This window comes from Tursiops truncatus, chromosome X, assembly GCF_011762595.2.
Source record: "Tursiops truncatus isolate mTurTru1 chromosome X, mTurTru1.mat.Y, whole genome shotgun sequence".
Classification (NCBI taxonomy): domain Eukaryota; kingdom Metazoa; phylum Chordata; class Mammalia; order Artiodactyla; family Delphinidae; genus Tursiops; species Tursiops truncatus.
In genome coordinates, this window is record NC_047055.1 from 42473086 (window position 1) to 42496880 (window position 23795).

The 23795-nt window shown below is 45.7% G+C and overlaps 1 pseudogene; it reads right to left on the reverse strand.

Moving 5' to 3' along the window:
- Positions 1-1469: 1469 nt before the first annotated feature.
- Positions 1470-23795, reverse strand: part of LOC101323790 (nuclear RNA export factor 2-like) — a 29410-nt pseudogene continuing 7084 nt past the window's right edge.

The window sequence follows — 23795 nt, forward strand, 5'->3', positions numbered from 1 at the left end:
CATATACATATGTTCTCATATCTCTTTCCTTCTTGGATCTCCCATGAGACTTGCAGCCATATTCACGGTGCTTTTGGCTGGTCCCAGGGGTCATAATATGGATCTTGTTCTCCCCCAAAACTGTGATTGTGCCTTCTGACCTCTATGGAGGACCTCTGAGGGAATGGCACAGAGGATGAGTTTTGCTTCCCACTGCCCCTCCCAGGCACGGAGTGGCTTTCTCAGTTGCGTCTCTCAAAAACATCTAAAAACGTACCGTACCCATAGCTGCCTGGGGCAAGGGAAATAAGATAAGTCAAGCAGCAGAGAGCCCGCAAAGCCTGTAAAGGGTGAGGGTGATGAGGAAAATTCTTGGGGGAATAAGAGTTTTGAAAGCATAGCATAGATTCCAGAGTGCAATGCATATGCACAAGGTAGGACACAGGCTCAGAAGGTCTGACAGGAAGCCAGGCTTGCACATGTGGCTGACCTTTGGGCTCCTCAAAAGCAGGAGGTGAAGGCTAAGGCAGAGTTGGAGGCAGCCTGGCTAAGCATTGGTGGAGTGCCCCCGATCAGAAGCCAATCTGCAAAGACTAGACAATATTGTTTTCCTTTCCTTTTTGGCTCCAGGCCCTTCAGGAAATCTCTGTCAAGTCACTCTCTGACCACTGATAAAATAGAAGGACAACTTCCGTTAGCACATATCACAAGGATTTCAATCATTGCAAAAATACATATTCCAATGTGTGTATATACTACAATTTGTTTATCCACTCATCCCTTGATGGACAGATGGGTTGTTTCAACCTTTTGAATATAATGAATAATGCTGCTGTGAGCATTCACGTACAATAATTTGTTTTGGCGCCTCTTTCAATTCTTTTGGGTGTACACCTAGGAGTGGAGTAGCTGGGTCATATGGTACTTCTGTGTTAAATTTTGTGAGGAACCAACAAACTGTTCTCCACAGCAGTGAAACCAGTTGTATCCCCACCAACAATGTACAGAAGTTCCAATTTCTCCACATCCTCACCAAAGTTCATCTTGTTAGGTTCCTTAAAAAAAAAAGCTATAGGCAATGTAGTAGGTGTGAAGTGGCATCCCATTGTGGCTTTATTTTGCGTTTACCTAACAACTAATAGATTTTCCTCTGATCATTGCTTTTGCTCTGTCACACAGGTTTTGGTATGCTGTGTTTCCATTTTCAATTGTCTACATGTATTTTTAAATTTCCCAACTTGACACATGACATATGTAAACCCATCTAGCTGGGACATAAAGGAGTTCTGATGCATGCACTTTAAATCCCATTGTTATCCCATTTCTGTGCAGAATCTTCATGTTTTATAAATGGAAAAAAAGTGTATAAAAAACCCACTTGTTTGGGTTAGAAGGTGCCTCCTCCTCAGGGATGAAGGCAGGGACGTTGAGGCCTGGACCTACTGGCTCGTGATTGGGGCAGGGAAGAGCAATGGAGGACACACAACATACAGCTTGCAACAGCACTCTTTATTATGAAACCAAACAGCAATCGTGAGTGGGGAAAAGACACAGAACAGCTGACCCTTCAGGTGGCTATGTTACCTGGCCTACAACGTAACTTTGGCTTCTTGGTCAGCCAGGCCTCCAACTCCAGGCATGGGCGTGGCCTGAGGCTGGAGAGAAAAGATGATGTGGATGAAGACAAAGATGACATCCAAGCACTCCTTTTAGGGGATTTCTTTGAAGGCCTCCTCTGGGATCTTGCCCTCGGTCTGGAGAGAAGGAGTCGGAATGTCAGAAGAGCCTGCTCCCCGAGTTCCATTCCCAGGCCACCAGCCTCCACCTTCTTGGCCTCCCTGAAGGCCCAGAAACGTTCATCTCTAACCCACTTGATTTCCAGACCTCACCTTGAGCATACTGCAGACCTGACCAGCTCTGGTGTAGTTCCATTCATTGTCCTGAAGGCACCTGCAGTGGGAGAACAACAGGTGATCTCCATTAGTACCACAGTACAGTCACGCTGACCATGCAATGCCACCACTAAATCTATGCCACTTTCTTGCTGGGACACATGTACCAGTATGAACACTATGTGTAATGACGAAGAAAGACCCAGTGAAAAGCAAACGATCTATCACTAGCATTCATGCCCACTAGAATTCAAAACAGAAAAGTAGAGCTGTTCAAAAGAACAAGGGAATTCAATATATACTGATCAAGAAAGATGTTCCAGAAAATAACAAATGGAAAATTCTAAAGTACAAGTCTCCAACCATCTTTTATTGAGATATAATGCACACACCATTTTAAAGTATACAAATCAGTGCTTTTTAGTACATTCACACGATTGTGCAACCACCACAACTATCTAATTCCAAAGTAATTTTACCACCTCAAAAAGAAGCTCCTTAACCATTAGTGATCACTCCCTATTCCTCCCCTTCCCCCAGACCCTGGCAACCACTAATCTGCTTTTGGACCCTGTGGATTTTCCGATTCTGGACATTTCATACAATATTTGACTTTTTGTGACTGGCTTCTTTCACTTAGCATCATGTTTTCAAGGTTCATCCATGTCATGACGTGTATCAGAACAGTATGCTTTTTTATGACTGAATAATATTCTACTACATGGATGTACCAAGATTTATTCATCCATTCATCAGCTACAGGACATTTGGGTTGTTTCCACTTTTCGGCTATTATGAATAATGCTGCTATGAACGTTCCTGAACAAGTTTTGGAGTGAACATATGTTTTCATTTCTCCTGGTGGGATACTTAGGAGTGGGATTACTGGGTCATATGGTAACTCCATGTTTAACATTTCGGGGAAGTGCCAAACTGTTTTCCCAAACCACTGCTCCCTTTTATATTCCCATCAGTAACACACGAGAATTCCAATGTCTCCACATCCTCACCAACACTTGTTATCATTTGTTTCACTGATTAAAGCCATCTTAGTGGGTGTGACCTGGTAACTCACTGTGGTTTCAATTTGCATTTCCTTGATGACTAACGATGTTGAGAAGTTTCTCATTTCCTTCTTGGCCATTTATATGTCTCCTTTGGAGAAATGTCCATTCAGAGCCTGTCCCCATTTTTAAAAAATTGGGGTGTTTGCCTTTGTATTGTTGAGTTGCAAGGGTTCTTCACATATTCTTGCCAGATATGTGATATGCAAATATTTTCTCCCATTCTGTTGGTGGGCTTTTCACCTTTTTGATACTGTGCTTTGATGCTCAAAAGGTTTTAATTTTGATGAAGTCAACAATTTATCTACTTTTTTTTTGGTTGCTTGTGCTTTTGGTGTCATATGTAAGAAATGATTGCCTAATTTGTGAAGACTTACACCTACGTTTCCTTCCCAGATTTTTATAGTCTTAGCTCTTACTTTTAGACTTTGATCCATTTTCAGGCTATGTTTGTACATGGAGTGTGAGTCAGGGGTCAAAATTCTTTGGTTTGCATGCGGATACCCACTTGTCCCAGCACCATTTGTTGAAAACACTATTATTTTCCCATCAGATATTTTCAGCACTCTGTCAGGTTGATAATCAGTTGACCATAAATGTGAGGGTTTATCTGTGGACTCTCAGTTCTATTCCACTGATTCATACACTGTCCACAGGCCAGTACCACGTAGTCTTTATTACTGTGGCTTTGTAGCAAGTTTTGAAATTGGGACGTGTGAGTCTTCTAACTTTGTTCTTCTCTTTCGAGATTGTTTTGGTGCACTTTCACAGGAAGTTTAGGATAACCTTGTCAATTGTTGCAAAGAAGGATTCTGATAGGGACTGCATTGAACCTAGTTTGCTCTGGGTAGTACTGCCAATGTAATAATATTGCCTTCCAACCCATGAAAATGGAGTGTCTTTCCATTTATTTAGGTCTTCTTTATTTTTTTCAACAGCATTTTACAGACTCGGGAGTATGAGATTTGCACTTCTTTTGTTACATTTGTAACAAAGCGTTGTACTATTTTGATGCCATGGTAACTGGGCTTGCTTTCTTAATTTCATTTTTGGGTTGTTCATTGCAAGTACACGGAAATACAAATAAGTTTTGTATATTGGTCTTGTATCCTGCAACTTTGGTGAACTTGGTTATCAGCTCTAGTAGGGTGTTTTGTTGGTTGGTTGGTTGGTTGGTGTGTGTGTGGATTGTCCTGGATTTTCCATACACAAGATAATGTCACTGAGCATTATACCATCTCGAAAAACCTTTACACATGTAATAGTATGACACCTTTTTCATGGGCTCACTTTTATTTTTTGGAAGCAAAATATTCAAAAAGCTATTTTTCCAAATTGCTTTCGAGTTTCCATGATTCACTCCCCCGCACATTCCCATGCACACCCAGCACTCACTTCTGAGACCACTCGAGTTTCATCCCAGACAGGGTGGAGAAAGCCTGCACCATTTCCTGCTGCTCCTGGGAGAGGGAGGAGGGTGTAGGCATTGGGATGGAGAACGCACTCTTGAGTCTCACTGGGGCTGGCATCCCTCACAAACAGTTTGTCATTCACAATGCATAGACTGGAGGAAAAATGAGCCCTCAGACATGGACACATGGACCACCCCACACCCCAAACAACGATCCTGCTCCCACTGCCACTCAGCAACTAGTTTCCTTCCATATCCTTCCATATCCCTGCTGTGTCTGTATCCCAGGTTCCGTTACTGGTACCTCTGCCCCTCCCCACAAAGCCCACCTTTGGAGAGACTGTCTACCACCTTCACTCGATTTATAGGTTTATCCCCAACCCACGGGCAATTTCGCATTTACCCTTTACCACAGCCCAAGGAGTGGACGGTCTGATCGCCATTCTCGGAAGAAGACACTGAGTCACAGAGAAGTCATGTGGCTTGACTAAGGTCACACAGCGAGTGAGTGTTGGGTCAAGGAGAGAACCCATAGGCCGATTCCAGAGCCCATGAAGACTCACACTTCCAGATCCCATGTTCTTCTTAACCACTAGGCTAGACTGCTCCTGGGATCTCCCTGCTGGCTTTCCACAATTCTGAGTAAACCTAAGATCTGCGCCACCACATTCCCACGCCCCTGAGCCCAGGCTGGGATGGGCATTCCCACCCACAACAGGGCTCTCACCTGGCATAGCTGGCAGGGGTAGCAATGAAGATCCGGGTGAAGGCACGCACACAGCCCTGAGAACTTCCTTCCACTTCAACAGCAAACAAACAACAGTACCCCTTAGAGCCACACGTGCTGTACATGCTCACGTGGTGGTCCCCAGTCAGGGTGTGACTGGACATTCATGCTGAGAGGGTAGTTGTTCACAGGGGCCAAGGTGTCGGGTATGGGGAGGGCAACTATAAGAGCAGTCTGCGCCCAGTGACAGGGCCCATGACAAACACTACACAAGTTCACGGGATGCATTTTTCACAGCCGCCCAAGAGGTGGATACTACTACCCCATTTTGCAAATGAGGAAACTGAGAGGTTCAGTAACGGCCCAAGTTCTCAGAGTAAGGATCTGGGATGAGAGCCACCAAATTCCACAGCCTGTGTCCCCACGCCTGTCTGCCCTGCACACCCTGGGCAGGGGGAGAGAGCAGTGAAGCATCTGGGGAGGGGGGTCTACACACACTCACCTTCCTTGAACACCCTGTTGACAGAAAAGCAGAGCATCATCTACTGAAAGGGAAAAGCCCAGGCACCCAGTCACCACCTCCACCTCCCACCCACCTGCGGCTTCCTGGGCCCGCCCGAGGGAGGAAGCAGGCACTCACCATCTGGAACCATGTGTCCACCACTAAGGAGCTGAAGTCATGCTGAGTCTTGGGCAACACACCGAGTGTGTGCACAATGACACGTTTTGTGTGCTTCAGCAGCTGGACCCGCAGGTCTGTGAGGGGAGGGGAAGCGAGCGAAGGTCAGGGGCTGCCACGCCCTGGGCCCTATGATTGACCCCTTCACCGCCCTTTCCCACCCAGTTTTCCCATCACACAAGCATGGGGGTCCTTGAGCTTCTTTATATTCCTGCTGTCCTTGAAGTACTTGCACAAGGTGCTTCTAGGAGACAAAGAGGAAGAGTGGGTGGTGGGCGTATGTAGGAGCTTACCTGTGTCTGCTGGGGAGCCACACGGCCCAGGAGCAGAGTCTGGGCTGTGATGCTCACATGGCTGCGTCCTCGGAGTGGAAGGGAATGGTCAGGGAGAAGCAGGCCTCCTCGTGATAAGCACCAAGGAGATGCTGTCGGTCTCCACAGTCATGGATCAAGTAATACCTGAGGGGGAGTAATGAGGACAGTAGATCTCTGTGGTCTGGACCTCAAATGAGACGTGAGAAGTCCGATGAGCAGACCTGTGCTTAGGTGGCCGCAACTGTCCTAGCCCTCCTCCCCTTGCTCAGACTCCCAAGGGTACTTACAGCTGCAGGAATTGCAGGATTAGACTCTTCAGTGTCTCAGATCCTTTATAGCTTTCCTGGAATCAAAAGGCATTTGAGATTGTGTGGCTGATAAAGCCTCTCCTGCACCTCGCTAAATGTTGTTTGATCCTCTTCGTCACCTTGCAGGGCTTTATTACGTAGGGAGTGTCAACGTCAATGTTAATTGGTGAGGGTAACTCCTGCCCATCCTGGAGAAGGGAAGAGGAAATCAGGAGTGGAGACCAGGGGAGTGTCCCTGGATTACCGGGGAAAAAGATGGGTCCAGGAGGGTGAGTGTCAGAGGTCAGGTGTGAGGGTGACTGTCAGAGGTCAGGTGTGAAAGGGCACTGTAAATTCCATGGGAGAGCTTACAGTGGATGTCTTCATCATGTGGTCTTGGAAGTCTCTAGTGTTATATGCAACTTGTGTGTGTCTGTATTTATGGGTATTTTTCCAACAACTATATCAATGTCATTTTCAGGAGTCCATGTCCCCCAAAATGGTTAAGGTTCTGATGCTAATATGTGATCTAGGCAAGACCCAAAGGGCTTGAGGGCAGGTGCAGAGGCCACCGACATTCGTAAGAGACAATGATTTACGTAGGCACTTACCAGGCGTAACAACTTCGGGAAACATTCTCTGATGGCCCTGTCCAAAACCAAAAATAGAGAAGAGGTGGTTGACAGTTCAAGGTTGCAATGCTTCCTTTGAGTTAAAACAGTAATACCATAAACAGAGATCAGTGTGTTCTGGCCAATCCAGCAGCACCCTTTGCCCACCTCTGCTCCTGATTTTAAGGGTTTTCAGTCCACTTGCCTGTTGAGCACTGAGCATCTGTCATCTTACTGTCTGAAAGGCACTGTCTCCTCACCTCTCTCAGTACCTTCACTTTAATATTCCTTCCCTCCCTCCCTTCCTCTCCTTCGCCTAGGTAGCTCCCACCCAGACTACTCGGACTCCCTTCTCCAGTGCCACAGGGACCAGCATTTCAAACCCCTGCTGCAGGGCTTCCTTCTCCTCCCTCCCTTCCTCCAGGGCCCCACTGAAGGCTGTGGGGAGAAGAGGGGATGGAGTGGGAGCCCGGGGCTCTGCTACCTCACTGGGGGTCCAGCACTCTGGCAAGACCCGGACACCCCCCAGGGATGGCCCAGGATGCTGGGCCAGCGAGGTGAGTGAGGTGGGGCTCAGGGAGGGAGATGGAGGGGATGAAGACAGAAAGGGAGTGAAGGTAGGAAGGGAGAGATGAGAGAGACATAGGGGCACAGAGACAGGGGAGAGAGAGACAACAAAGGGAAGGGAAAGAAGCTCTCCCGTGGTCAGGGTCAGGGAAGAAGAGAGAAGAAAGGGGAAACGGCACACTTATTGCGGCTCTTCACCTGCCCCAGAATCGCCCAGACACACCAGGTAGGAATGGAAAATATGCACATGTTGGGCTGGGGGCCCACTGGATGCTGGCTGAAACTTTGGCACCTGTGTGAGCTCAGCCAGACTTGGGCATGGGAAACCAAGCAGCCATGGGGGCAGATCTTCCTCAGAAGGAGGAAAGGGTCAGGTCCCAGCTCAGTATGGGGCTGAGGATCCGTGGCCCCCTCTGATGATCACCGTCTTCTCTCCTGATGACCCCTGCACCTCTCTGAGTTGGTTCTTTATCTGAGGAATCATACCTGTCTCAGGCTGCCCAGGGCTCCTGTGAAGGACCAGGCGGGATGATGTGACGTGTGCAGGGAGGGATGGGAAGTGCCCCTCAGAGGCCTGTCCTTCGGTCTCCTCTACCACCTCTGCCCTCTGCCTTCCACCCCTGCCTCAGGAAGCCCTCTGATCACTGGCGGGGGCCCACGTCTGGCCCCTTGACTCAGGGAGCCCTGCTTCTTCCCAAGGAGGGTCCAGCTCCTGGCACTGGGCCAGCAGAATGGATGTCATGACAGCAGCCACCCATGGCCTCAGCCCTCAGCATGACGCAGGAAAGCCCCCATGGCAACCTGGTGGAGGAGGGGCGATCCCTTTGGAGGAAGGGGAAGAGGGCCCCTCTCAGAACGGGGGAGGCAAACCGCATCTCAGAACGAAGAAGGAAGGCTTCTCTCAGCAAGAGGCCCTGGACTGGAGGACCCTTCTCAGTCCAGGGCGCCAGCATCTGGATCAAGGATGGTCACTCCTGGTCCTGGTGAGGAGGAGAAGCCCTGCTTCCTGGGGCACACTCTTGGGAGGTCTTGCTGGAATATATCTGGGCGCAGAGAGCTAGAAACAGACCCCAGAGCGCCTGCGGAGGTGAGCAGGTCAGGGGAAGGAAACTCCTCACCGGTGATAGGCACAGAGAAAGCAGAAAGTGGGGCCTGTGATCCTCCCAGAAGACCAGGGCTGCCACCTTTGGCAAAGGGGCACTGTCACAGATAGTCTAGGCTCCCATGGGTGAAGGTCACCAAGAAGGGTGACAGGGTGTTCACACTGACCTTACATAGGTGGACTGGTCTGGGAAAGTGTCACACAATGGGTTCCCTTGCAGCCACAGCTCTTCAAGCTTCAGCCCTTGCATCTTGTTCAACTCCCACACAGACGTCAGCTGAGAAATATGGGGCAGAAGTGGGAAAAGGAATCCCAGGGAAAGAGGGACATCCGGATCCCTGCACCCCCAGACTCCTCCCTCCCACACAGGTACCTTCACCTGCCTCCTGTCATCACTCTGATGGACACTAACATGCCCCACCCCCCACTCTCAACCCAAGTTTGACCTGGCTCCCTCTTCTCACCTCATTTTTGGAGAGGTTCAGGATCTTGACCGTGGGGGCCATCTGTATAATGTCAGACAGGCCATCCAGCTGGTACAGTTTGTTGCTGCTCAAGTTCAAGGACAACAGCTTTGGGGCAAGAAGAGGTAGAGTGAAGGTTACTATCTAGGACCTTGGAGACAAATCTGCCCTCCATCCCATCTCTTCCACCCCCTACCCTAATACCAGCACTGGGCCTACAGCCTTACCTCAGGGAAATACTTTTCGATGACCTGCAGGGTGGCAGCCATGCAGCTTCTTCGATTCAGAAATATATCAATATCATAGCCCACCAAGTCTTCAGGAAGGAGAGGGGAGGGAATCAGATGGCTGAGTGGGGTGTGGGGCCAGCACCAGCCCCTCCCCACATTACCATCCCTAAGTCTCCCTCCAGGAAGACCCCTCTGCCCTCGCACGCCCTAGAATTACTGCTGTCAGCCATACCTGGGTCAACGTAGAGCCTCTGCAGGTCAAGAGCTTGCTGGGAGACATCAAATCGTTTGCTCAAGGTCAGCTGCGGAGAGAGAGATGGAGAGAGCCACTCTGAGGCTGTGGTGGTGGCAGGGAAATCGGGGGCAAGGGGGACGGGGGTCTGGAGGAAGGAGAGGTGGGTCTGAGCGCTGGCACACTACTCGCCGTGAGTCTCCATTACCTTTAGCTGCTCCATTTCCTCTGGCTTCAACTTATCCCGCACAGAGTAGGGAACAGCGGAGGGGCTGACAAACACAGGTATCTGCAGGAAGAAGAGGTGGGGTAAGCACCAGGAACTCTAGTTCCAAAGAAGAAAACCAGCCCCTGGCCTGTACTCCTTCCTCAGGATGAGGTACACGTAACGCCCTCGACACACACCTTTTGGCTCTCCTCGTCACGAATCTTGTAGCTGACATCCATCAATGCAGAGGCAGTGCTAGCTTCCTGGACAAAGAACCGAGCCCCATTTTGCATAAAGTGGAACTACAGGGATTGAATGCAACAGCAATAGAATCAGAAGCCAACAGACCCTGCTGAACCAGGTCTCTCTCTCCCCCTTCCCTATGCCCATGCGTCTGGCTTCGGCATTCTTTCTTACGTCCACTGCAGTGAAAGGGACACTGCAATGTCTCTGGATTCAGTTCATTAGCCATGTTTTGTCATACTTTATCCCATAAGGAATCTAAGGATGAAAAGAAGCAATGGGAGAGAGGACAGACAACAGGGAATTTAGGCTGCAGGAGGAACCTTTTCCTCTTCTTTTCCGGCCTTCTACTGAGCTTGAAAGGGCTTGTAAAGAAGGGACCACTGGCATGATTTCTTATGGGCGTGCGTAATATGGATTTCCTAAATACTCTTTCTCTCCAGTCAAACTCTCTTCCACATAATCAAGGTGTCAGAGATGATCTTCCTTTTATAAATTTCCAGGAGATCCTACCCAGCGCACACACTGCTTGCCCCTCAGACAAGGTCTCCAGAGGCTCGACCCTCCGTCTCCCACACTCAGCTTGCCAAGCTGAGACCTCCAATGTGGAGTCGCTCCATATCCTTGGCAGTAGTTTCCATCTTTGCTTTGAGACAGGCTCCTCCGTTCTCCTCACGGTCAGCCTGCTCCCTGTACATTGCTTCTCTGAACCTGCCCTTAGATGAACAAGACTGTTAACTCCTGGTAATAAAAAGGACAGATTACAAACTGTCCCCAGTGAAAGAAACAAGCATCTCTACATGACCAACACAGCTCCCCCTGCCTTTTCTCTCCTGCACATTCCATACATTTTTCAGGATACTCACTGTGACCCTGAACCAGCTCCCTGGGGTTCCATCTTGTGTGTTCTCCCCCTTTCTCTCTCCAGAGGTTTTCTCTTTCTCTACACAGTAGTATGCATGTGGCCTTCACTATGCCATTTCACTCCTCTCTTGTTGCCTCGGATGGTACAGGGAGAGCTGCAGGGGGGATGTGGAGAGAAGGACGGTGAGTGGCCATAAGTGCTAAGAAAGTCTTCTGTACACCCTCGTCTCTTTGACACCAGCACTACAATTAGGATTGCTCAACCATTATTTCACTTCTAGCATGCTTCAGTTTTGCAGTGAGAGAAGAAAAACAAGTCCACGGAGCGTGAGAGAGGTGCATAGTCCCAGGGGCTGCTGTGTACAAACCCTGCTGCCTGGCCACTTACTGTCTTACTTCGGGGTCCTCCTGGACATCCCTCTTCACCATGTTTCCATCATCCTCCTGGAGGTGTGAGGGCTGAGGCTCACACCCATCGTGTTAATGATGAGGGCTCCTCTCGCCAGAATTACCTGGGAAAGAACTCCAACCTTTCTTTCTTCCTTGAGGTGGTCTACCACCATCACTGTATTCTGAAAAGAGGAACAAAAATACAAGTTTGCAGACACATCTGTGGTCCACTTACCACATGCCATGTCTTAGGCTAACAGCATGGTAGGGCAGGCCAAGTGCCAACGTGGCCTAAGGGACCAGTCCCACAAGCCTCAGAAAGGACACTCTTCTGCCTGCCCAGAGAGGACAGCCTTATCCGACAGATGGCACTATCAGGGGAAGAATCGAGGAGGAGCAGGATGAGGAAGAGGAGGACAAGGAGGACAAAGAGGGAGGAGGGAGGAGAGGACAACTGCGCTGAAACTTTTAAAACAGTGGTGCAGGACTGATAAAGAACCGAGGTGTATACGTCCATGGGTTAGACTGGACACCAGTCATAGATACCAGGAAGGCACCCGAATCTTGCCTTCTCTCAGGACTTTCCAGCAACCACACCAATACCTCTCTCGTGCTTCCCAAATCCAATGAGCCGCCATACCGATTCCACTAACAACCAGCAAGCTAGCTGGACTTCCTTTGCCAGTGCACTTGGAGCTTTAATGTCAGGTGGCACTGATGTAAGAGCCTCCTGAACTGTCTCCCTCCCTCCAGCCTTGCCCTGAACAATACTCTGTTTGAAAGAGCCAGAGTGAGCTCTCTATTGGGCCAGCCTGAAATGCCTTTCAGCTCAGCAGGCAACTCTTCCTAACTTCAGCCCTTCTATAATAAGGGTGTGAATGATAACCTGGAATGATGTTTCAACCACCATTTCCAAGTGTCTAGGGATTCTTCTTTTTGCATTCTATAACTGGTTTCTAATTTGATTCCATGGTGGCCAGGGAACGCTCTGTGAGATTTCAATTCTTCATTTTTTCATTTATATTTATTTATTTTATATTTAATTTTTTTTTTTTTTTTGCGGTACGCGGGCCTCTCACTGTTGTGGCCTCTCCCGTTGTGGAGCACATGATCCGGATGTGCAGGCTCAGCAGCCATGGTTCACGGGCCCAGCCGGTCCACGGCATGTGGAATCTTCCCAGACTGGGGCATGAACCCGTGTCCCCTGCATCGGCAGGCGGATTCTCAACCACTGGGCCACCAGCAAAGACCCTATTTTTATATTTTTTAATATATTTATTTCTTTATTTATGGCTGCGTTGGGTCTTCATTGCTGCACACGGGCTTTCTCTACTTGCGGCTAGTGGGGGCTACTCTTTGTTGCGGTGCCTGGGCTTCTTGTTGCGGCGGCTTCTCTTGTTGCGGAACATGGGCTCTAGGCGCACGGGCTTCAGTAGTTGCGGCACGCAGCCTCAGTAGTTGTGGCTCGAGGGCTCTAGAGCACAGGCTCAGTAGTTCTGGTGCACGGGCTTATTTGCTCCGCGGCATGTGGGATCTTCCTGACGTTGGCTCAAAACTGTGTCCCCTGCATTGGCAGGCGGATTCTGAACCACTGCACCACCAGGGAAGTCCCTCAATTCATTTAGAATTTATTGAGGTTTTTCTGATTGTCGAGGAGATGGCCTAACTTGGTGAATGTTACAGAGACCCTCTGGGAAAATCCTGTACTCTGCTGTTGGTGGGCGGACTGTTCTCTTTATGTCATGTATATCTTGTTAGTTTACTGTGTTATTCAGGTCTCCTGTATCCTTGCTGATTTTCTCCCTAGTAATTCTGTCACTTGCTAAGAGGGAGGTGGGTGTGGAAGGCCCCCACTATAATTATAGATCTGGCTCTTTCTCCTTTCAGCTCCATCAGTTTTTGCTTCGTGTACTTTGAGGCTCCTTTGTTTGGTGCGTACACATTTAGGATCTTTATGTCTCCCTGGTGTCCTGATCTTTCATCATTCTGTAAGGCCTCTCTTTGGTTCTTGTTCATTTTCTTTACTCTGACATCTACTGTACTGGATACTGAAGCCACAGTCACGCTTAGAAAGTGTCCTGGTTATATCTCACCTTGTCTTCACTCCTAGGAGTTGTGTTGCTGTTCACCCCTCCGCCCACAAATTCTCCCCTCCAACATATCTAATTCACCATGCGAAGAGATGTGGAAGCCTTTTGGCATGTGCAGAAATAAGATAGTGTCAATTCTCTCTCCTTCTGGGGGCTTTTCCAGTTATGAAGTTCTGGAGATGAAAAGAGGGAGGCTGGGATGCAGATAAGGAATTGGACTGACAGTTCCTGTCACATGGTACACACACAGTATACATTAATAAATGAATGAGAAGCAGGATAGAAACTACACATATGCCCTTTTAGTCTTTCTATACACATCTGAATGTTTCAAAGCAAGTTAAGATCACACTTTACCTGGTTTTTTACAATAGACTTTGAGGAAACTTTTCACTTCTGTTTTTAAAATATATATTTTCCATTGAGGGGAAAAAGAAAAATGTGTAGAAAATGGAGAGCGATGCCACCTGGTGACCAGAGTCAGAACTGCAGGTGTAAAAGTCTGAACTGGGGCCTTGGCAAAGGATGGGGGATGGAAGGGACTGTGGTGTTGGTGGGGAGGCAAATGAATTTCATCCTAAAAGCAAGATTTCTAGACTTCACACTGGCAGCGATCCTTCTGTATTCATGCCCATGCTGGGATCTTCAAGCCCTGGGACTGGAAATCTGGCCCCTAAGTGAACTGAGTCGAAAGCTGCATGAGTTAGTGTATGAATAATTGGTGTAAAGAAATTTGAGGCAAAGGGATGTATACAAATACACACACATACAAAAAACTGTCAAATCAATTCTTTTGATCTGCTTCTGAAGCCATGAATATATGAATAGCGTATTGGTAATCAGTTTGCAATCTTTTGTATTTTCAACATTTTATTCAATGTTTCCATTCTGGAAACAGCATAGAAATGCAAAGTTATAAAATAAAAACATCTTCTAGCTTCAACAATCCACACTCAGTGATTTATTACCAAAGAAATCTGTTTAGTGTCTAAGTCAATAAATGTATTTCTGCACTATTATTTTGTGACTTGGCTGCTGATATACCTGTTTAACAAAACTTTATCTCAGTACTTTGTTAGGGCACCAATGAATACTTCTCTTTGTTTAACACGTATGGAAAAATATAGACATGCGTTTTAAGAAACCAAAATTACATTGCCACACCCATCTGTCCCTACCTTTTGCCCACCATAATACAAAGAGAGTTTCTCTTCACTTATAGGTGCCTACTCTCCAGATTTTTCTCTGTATGTAATGCACTAACATATTTAATCACCCTCATACACCCATGTTCATATATATTCTTTTGCAGTAAAAGGGTCATCATATTTTACTTTGTACATCATGACAACCCTGTTTGCTTAATATGATTCATTTCCTATTAATTTATTTAGTTTGGTTTCTTTTCAAGTGGTTTTTCTGTGCATCCGCTCTTGATATCATTGACCTAACTCTACTGTTTAAGAATATTTTGTACATTGAAGAGATAAACCTACGTCTGAATACAATATCCCCCAGATTTTCCACACCTTTTGTGACTTTTCTAATGCAGAGGATATCTAATCCTTTTTAATGAGTTTTAGTGTTTTTATTTCACTTCACATTGTTTTAGAGAGAACAACTGAATAATAATGCCTTCTGAGATGTCGAATGTCAGTTCATAGGATAAAATGTAACTCCAGGTTACTTTGTGTAACTCCAGATTATGAATCCTGGAGCAGCAATTGGTAAGGTTGTTTCTAGGTCACCTTACTTAACTTTTAAGTTCTGTTCCCTGAAATGAATTCAGCAAGGTAGCAGGGTAAAAGATTAATATACAGAAATCTGTTGCATTTCATTACACTAATAATGAAATATCAGAAAGGAAAGTAAACAAATAATCCCATTTAAAATCCCATCAAAAAATGAAATACCTAAAAATAAACTTAACCAAGACGTGAAAGACCTATATGATGAAAACTATAGAACATTGATAAAAGAAATGGAAGGTGATTCAGAGACATGGAAAGGTGTCCCATGCTCTTAGACTGGAAGACTTAATATTGTTAAAATGGCCATACTACCCAAAGCAATCGACAGACTTAATGTAATCCCTATCAAAATACTTGTTACATTTTTCATAAAACTAGAACTAATAATCCAAAAATCTATATGGAACCACAAAAGACCCAGAATTGCCAAAGCAATCCTGAGGAAAAGAACAGAGCTGGAGGCATAACCCTCCCAGACTTCAGGTCATACTACAAAACTACAGTAATCAAAACAGCATGGTACTGGTACAAAAACAGACATATAGATCAATGGATAGAACAGATAGCCTAGGAATAAACCCACCCACCTACGGTCAAGTAATATTCAATAAAGGAGGCAAGAATATACAATGGAGAAAAGACTGTCTCTCCAACAAGTGATGCTGGGAAAGCTGGACAGCTCCATGTAAATCAATGAAATCAGAACACTCCCTCACACCATATACAAAAATAAACTTGAAATGATTTAAAGACCTAAATATAAGACGTGACACCATAAAACTCCTAGAAGAGAACATAGGTGAAACACTCTCTGACATAAATCGTAGCAATATTTTCTTAGATCAGGGTCCCAAGGCAAAATAAATTAAAGCAAAAATAAACAAATGGGACCTAATTAAACTTAAAATCATTTGCACAGTCAAGGAAGCAATCAACAAATGAAAAGACAACTTATGGAATGGGAGAAAAATGTTTGCAAGTGATGTGACTGACAAGGGGTTAATATCCAAAAATATACAACTCCATATCAAAATATAAACAACTCAATCAAAAAATGGGCAGAAGATCTAAATAGATATTTTTCCAAAGGAGACATAAAGATGGCCAACAGGCACATGAAAAGATGCTCAACATCACTAATTACTAGAGAAATGCAAATCAAAACCTCACATGAGTCAGAATGGTTATCATCGAAAAGTCTGCAAATAATAAATGCTGGAGAGGGTGCGGAGAAAAGGGAACCTCCTACACTGTTGGTTCGAATGTAAATTGGTGCAGCCACGTGGAGAGCAGTATGGAGGTTTCTTAAATAGCTAAACACAGAGCTGCCATAGGATCCAGCAATCCCACTCCTGGGTATATATCCAGAAAGAAATGAAAACTCATACACACACACACACACACACACACACACACACACACACTGGACTATTACTCAGCCATTTGCAGCAACATAGTTGGACTTAGAGAATATTATACTTACTGAAGTAAGTCAGACAGAGAAAGACAAATATTATATGATATCACTTATATGTGGAATCTAAAAAATAATACAAATGAATCTATATACAAAACAGAAACAGTCTCACAGACATAGAAAACAAACTTATGGTTACCAAAGGGGAGAAGGAGGTGGGAGGGACAAATTAGGAGTATGAGACTGACAGATACAAGCTACTATACATAAAATAGATAAGTAACAAGGAGTTATGGTAAAGTACGGGGAACTGTATTCAATAACTTTTAATAACATATAATGGGAAATAATCTGATATCCGAATCACTTTGCTGTGCACCTGAAACTAACACAATATTGTAAATCAACTGTACTTCAATTTTAAAAAATACACACAAAAAATTCTGATTCTGATCATTTATAAGTACCTATTGGTCTTGAAAAGAGTTTAGGATTAAATGAGATAAAATGTAAAACCCCTTTCATATAGTAGTTGTGTACATGTTAATATCCTACCATTCAGGTTCTCTTTCCAAAGGGCAACAGCTTGTGCTGCCTTCTGGGTCCAGTTCAGCACCTCAAGAATCAGCTAGTCATTGTGGCCCCCACACCCAGTCCTCTTGGCCCCCAGAGTAGGATTTCATCCCTACCATCATCTTCATGTCCAATGGGGAGCATGACACAGCCCAGATTCCACATCAGGCGAGGTTTCCACTATCAGTCTTTTAAGCCCTGGAATTCTATCATCTAAAACAGGAGGCTGCTGCTTGATCTGTGTAGAGGGCAAAGTGTAGACATGTGACCCTGGAAAATTTACACATTCCGTGAGTCTGAGGTTGGCCCTCTGTAAAATGGGACTAAGGGCGCCTACTTCTAGACTTGTAAGAAGAAAAGGAGAAAACCTCAAAGAATGTCTGGCAGGCAATAGGACTTTGAGATATATTACTCCTGGCCCACCTTGCCTCCTCTGTCCTATAAAATAGATTTGAAACAGCATCTGGAAATGTAGCAGCAAGAAGTGAACTTTGGTGCCATCTCATCATTTCCTTTTTCCTCATGCTTTCTTGTCTCCTTTTTTTCATTCTAGTTTGACCAGAGGCAATTTCTTATTGAGCCCCAGGAAGAAGGATTAGCACAGAAGAGCAAAGAACAGGAACAGGTCAGCTAGACAGAAGTCATCAAATGTATGTCCAGTTTCAGAGCCATCAACTGACCACAGGACCTGGGTTGAGTCTCTTCCTCTGTATCGGCCTGAGTCCTAACATAGAAGTACACTCAATATAGAAACAGGGGTTAGGGGTGGGGCCTTTTCGGTCAGAAGACCAGGATTTGATACTGGGAACCATTACTGGCTGGTTGACTTATCTTGAGCAAGTAATTCATCTAATATGTGTGCTATAATTGTTGCTATCTTTTATTACTATTGTGGGTTTATTCTTTCAGTTTTATGAGTATTATTATTTTTCTTACCACCCAGCCAAGTGTGAATGGTAGGAGTGGTGATTAGCACAAAGTTAGGGACGAACCCTACTGAGGCTGGAGAATATAGGAAGTGAAGACAGAGAATGGAGGTGAAGTAAGGAGACAAGCCCTGGACTCTCTCTGGATGCCAGGCCCTGTGCCCACCCTTTCATGACCCAGGGAAGGTTTTAACCCGACAGCACTCCTGGCTCTCAGCTGCAAACAGTGGCGACCTGGGGGCTGCCAGGGAGGTGCCCAGATGAAGGACTATACCCTTATTAGCTCCCTCCCCACTGAAGACCACCCGAGCTGCCTCTCCATTGCCATCTCCCTGCTCTTGGCTTCTGGGTACCAGAAAAGGTACCCCGTGGAAACTTCCAGAACTGACCCTTGAAGGGCTTTCTCCTCATACAAAAGATACTCTACCTTCCTCAGTCCTCAAAGGTTGTCCTGCACAACTTACATTCCCACCAACAGGGAAAGAGGGTTATGACCCAGCAAACCCACTACTGGGCATATACCCTGAGAAAACCATAATTCAAAAAGAGGTAGCACAATGTTCACTGCAACACTATTTACAATAGCCAGGACATGGAAGCAACCAACGTGGCCACTGAAAAATGAATGGATAAAGAAGATGTGACACATATATACAATGGAATATTTACTCAGCCATAAAAAGAAATGAAATTGAGTTATTTGTAGTGAGGTGGATGGACCTAGAGTCTCTCGTACAGAGTGAAGTAAGTCAGAAAGAGAAAAACAAATACCGTATGCTAACACATGTACATGGAATCTAAAAACCAAAAACGTTCTGAAGAACCTAGGGGCAGGACAGGAATAAACACACAGACGTATAGAATGCACTTGAGGACAAGGGGAAGGGAAGGGTAAGCTGGGACGAAGTGCGAGAGTGGCATGGACTTATATACACTACCAAATGTAAAACAGACAGCTAGTGGGAAGCAGCCGCATAGCACAGGGAGATCAGCTCGGTGCTTGGTGACCACCTAGAGGGGTGGGTTAGGGAGGGTGGGAGGGAGACTCAAGAGGGAGGCATTATGGGGATGTATATACACATATACCGGATTCACTTTGTTATACAGCAGAAACTAACACAACGATGTAAAGCAATTATACTCCAATAAAGATGTTAAAAAAAAAAGCAGTCAAGAAACAATAGTGCAGAGTCCTAGCACTGCTCTGTGATGTTGGTGCCTCCGAGTGACCTTCTAAGCGCACAAGCTTGGGCTTTACCTACACCCACCCCACTCTAATGTGTTAATTTTATGTGCTTCCCCCGCCCCCCGATAGCACATGAAATTTAACACATAACAAATTAACACATAAGGATGAAATAAGTCCTCCCCAAAACCACAGTCCTGGGCATGGTGTAGAAAGTAGTGTTAAGAGCCTAAGCAGTGGGTACAGGTAAGCGCTGTTGACTTCCGTTTCAGGCAGGTCTAAAGGAAATTAAACCAAATCTAATGAGTTGTAGTTTTTATTTTCAGAGGAAAAGGGTAGAGTGATTACTGTGGGCCACACACTTGAGAAGGGTAACTCATTTAAGAGAGGTAACTCTATAGATTACGTACTGTTACAGAACTTTACAGATGCGAACACTTAAGTCCAGAGGTATTAAATCAATCACCTGACTAAGAGGTCACGGATATTGCAGATGGCAACACCAGGAGTGGCCCACAGGTCGTCTGGCTTCAGACTCTGTTCTGCTCACCCACCAGGTTCCTCACCAGAAGGTAACATTGGGTTCAGCCTTAGTAATTCACAAAATCTGGCAAATCAGCCCCACTTACTGAAAAGTTGAGATCTTGAGAGAGCTCTTTGGGATGCCACGCTAATTAGACCCAAATTTGAGTCTATTTCATGGCCTCTATTTAAGGTTTGTGTATAGATATAAACGTATCTCTAATATGTGAAATCTGTGTATATGAGTGGTTTATGAATTGCTTGATGATAGCTGAAAACATTTCCTTCTTTTAAATAAACACTGAAAAGAAGGTATCATAAAGTTTAGTCACCATACTCCCCGTGCCTGAATTACAACAATTACAAATGAGTGGAATCTGAATTCATTAGATTTTACAGTGCATATTCCGTCTGTGTCTCCACAGAAAGAACAGAGAAAGGAGGACAATATATATCGTAGGGTTTTTTTTTTTATTGCAAATCCAGAAACACCTATTTTGCTGATTTGTGTGGGAAACTGCAGGATCATCAGTATGTCCAAAATAAGTGTGATCTGATCTTTCTGGTTTGCTGGCCTCGGTAAATGATGCTTTACATTGTTCAGATTATTTTGCTAGGTTCCTGCAATGTGGCATGGCTACATAAATAAGCTGAAGAAAATGCAACAGATCAAATTTTCCACTGTGGTTACAGTTGAGGTATTAAGAAAAGACAAGAGACTCTGTGGTTCTAGGCCTACTGAAAAATGTCCTAGTTTGGTGTAACGAATTGTAAGAGAAGACAGTTATTCATGCAGGTCACTGTGTCTCATGTAACTGTGGAGAATTATTTGTGGGACACATAAATTCAAGAGACAAAAAAGGAGGCATATCTTTATTTAAAATAGAGCCTATTATGAAACTTTACGCTGGATTTAGGAAACATCTCCATGTAGTCATAGGATGGAATCTGATACCAAGACCTGATATAGTTGTTATAATTAGATACAGATGAGCAGATCAACAGTGCAAGATGCAGAACAATTTTATGGAGCCTAACTATGCTCACCTGATGGTGATTGGGGTCAACTTTTTTGACCAAAAGTCCAATTCTGGCCTCTTCATTATCCCTCTTAAGTCAGATTTTGCTCCTGTCAGACCTGATAACTCAAATTAATCATTCTTTCTCTGAGATGATGATCCGGAGTTCCTCAGGACCTTTTGAAAACATTTAGCTCCATCAGTGGGGCCCTGTCACCATGCTCTACTATATATCACGGGGGCGGGGAAGAAACTCTATGGTTAAAGATCTGTGTATCTGGGGTCCAGTTTAGGCATTACATTTATCAGACACTGTGTTTAGGCAGCATGATAAACCATTTCTCTTGCATGTGATTTGGCAGGATTTCACGGGAACAAATTTTCCTTCTTTTATCTTTTTTGTTTTGAGGTGGCCACTTTGGGAGTTGGTGCCAGTGATTTTAGGAGGAGGAGTGGCTTTATCTAACACAGAGAATTGGGAAAGGGGAGCAACAGAACAGTTGTGATGCTGTTTACCTAAAGGTAAATACTCAAATTCTTCTTGTTCTAACACACATATGTACAACTAAACTAGATGTCGTATGTGACTTTACTTTCAGAAAGCAAAGTTGACTTACCTAGCAACAGTACACAGGAGATAGCGTCAGATGGGGCTGTATCATTATGGAAACTGCATTCAGAACCTCTTTTTCTTTGTTTCTTTGTGAAATTCGTTAAGATATATGGAAGTAAGTTTATTGTCAGTGGTTTTTTTTTGTTTTTTTAACATCTTTATTAGAGCACAATTGTTTTAAAATGGTGTGCCACCCTCCGCCCTAAAACAAAGTGAACCAGCCACACATACACACATGTTCCCATATCTCCTCCCTCTTGTGTCTCCCTCCCTGCCACTCTCCCTATCCCACCCCTCCAGGAGGTCACAAAGCATGGAGCTGATATCCCTGTTCTGTGTGGCTGCTTCCCACTAGCTATTTTACATTTGGTAGTGTATATATGTCCATGCCACTCTCTCACTTTGTCACAGCTTACCCTTACCCCCTCCCCATATCTTCAAGGCCATTCTCTAGTAGGTCTGTGTTTTTATTCCCGTCTTACCCCTACGTCCTTCATGACCTTTTTTTCCCTTAGATTCCATATATATGTGTTAGCATACGTGACCCTGGGTACATGGCAAATCTCTGGTGCCTAACCTCCTCATCTGTCAAATCAAAGTCCTGGGTTAGATCACCGGTAGCAAACTAGTTGCCCACAGACTGCTCCTCTTTTGGCCTGCAGAGTCTCATGTGTGTTTTCTTTCTTTTTTGGCTGTGTTGGGTCTTCATTGCTGTGCACGGGCTTTCTCTAGTTGCAGCGAGCGGGGGCTACTTTTCATTGTGGTGCACAGGCTTCTCACTGCGGTGACTTCTCTTGCTGCGGAGCACGGGCTCTAGAGCGCAGGCTCAGCAGTTGTGGCGCACGGGCTTAATTACTCCGTGGCATGTGGGATCTTCCCAGACCAGGGATTGAACCCATGTCCCTGGCATTGGCAGGTGGATTCTTAACCACTGCACCACCAGGGAAGTCCTCATGTGTGTTTTTAAACTCAGTTGTTGCCCATTTTCTAATGTTGGGAAATTTCACATAAAAATACAATTATTTAGCTTCTTCTGAGAAGCAAGAAGGTCTGGCCACAAGGGGCCCCTGTGACCACATGGCAGCACTGGGAGTGGACATGCGGGCAGTTGCCTCCCCAGCAAGGGCTTGTGCGGGCTCCCGGGTGCTTCACTCAGCCCCACTGCCCGTCTGAGTAGGCATCTGAGTCTGTGCCCTCAAGGCTGATACCTCTAAAGCTGTATTCTCTTGTATCCTGAGAGCGAAGGGAAAATCTCTGGAGCATAACGGGGCATGTAGCAGCACACTGACACCAGGACTCCCAGCAGGAGCCTCAGGCCAGCCACGCTCACCTTCTATCCAAAGCCCACCACCTTTCCAGTCACTCCTCTTTCTCTTCCCCGTCGCTACAGGCCCCAACACCCCTCCCTCAGTTGTGAACTCCAAAGACAATGCTGCATCTGATTCAATGCAGACCCCCACCACTACCAAATACAGAAGAGATGATCGACATATTCCATTAAAATATGATAAATGCTTGGTTAAGAAATGCTTCAGGTGTGTTTAGTTTCCTCCATTTAAAGGCTCCCAGAAGGCTGGCATATGATATGGCTACTGTGCAGACTATACCTACACCTACTATATAGGGCTGGGTGACTTGCACGAGGGATCCCACTGAACCCTCCCGAGCAGCCTATGAACTTGATAATCTAGTTCACCTTTTGTGAATTTAGAAACTGAAACTCAGAAATTTCCAGCTCACCCAAAGTCAAACAGTTAGCAAGCAGAAGGGTCAGGATGCAAACCCCAATCTCCAAGACCTATTTCTGTGTGCCCACCCCCCATGCAAGTGGCACAAAAAAGAGGCTGTTGCCAAAAGATTAAAAAACCTACTTTGTTTTCAACTTCATCCGAACACCTTTTTCTAAAACCCAAACACAAAGCCCCATTATTAAGCGTGTGTAGGGCTTCCCTGGTGGTGCAGTGGTTGAGAGTCCGCGCCCTGGTCCGGGAAGACCCCACATGCCACGAAGCGGCTGGGCCCGTGAGCCATGGCCGCTGAGCCTGCGCGTCTGGAGCCTGTGCTCCACAATGGGAGAGGCCACAACAGTGACAGGCCCGCGTACCGCAAAAAAAAAAAAAAAAAAAGAGTGTGCAGGCCTCAGGAGGGGAATGGCCATACTCTGAACAAGCACCACACTCCTGCCGGCCACTCAGTTAAGTTGTCTGAACCTTGAGGTCCATGGATACAATGTTACAAAAGCACCAGAGACCCATGCTTCCAGCAAAGCGGCCACTAGAGCCACGGTCACTCCCTCCTGTTACAAAATATCTAGAATAAGTAAGTAGTCATGATAGACCCAAAGTAGTAAACTATCATTGCAAGGTATTTTACTACTCTGAAAAGCTGGGCAGGTGTTTGACAGATGCCAGAAACCCCTGGATAAAAAGGAGCC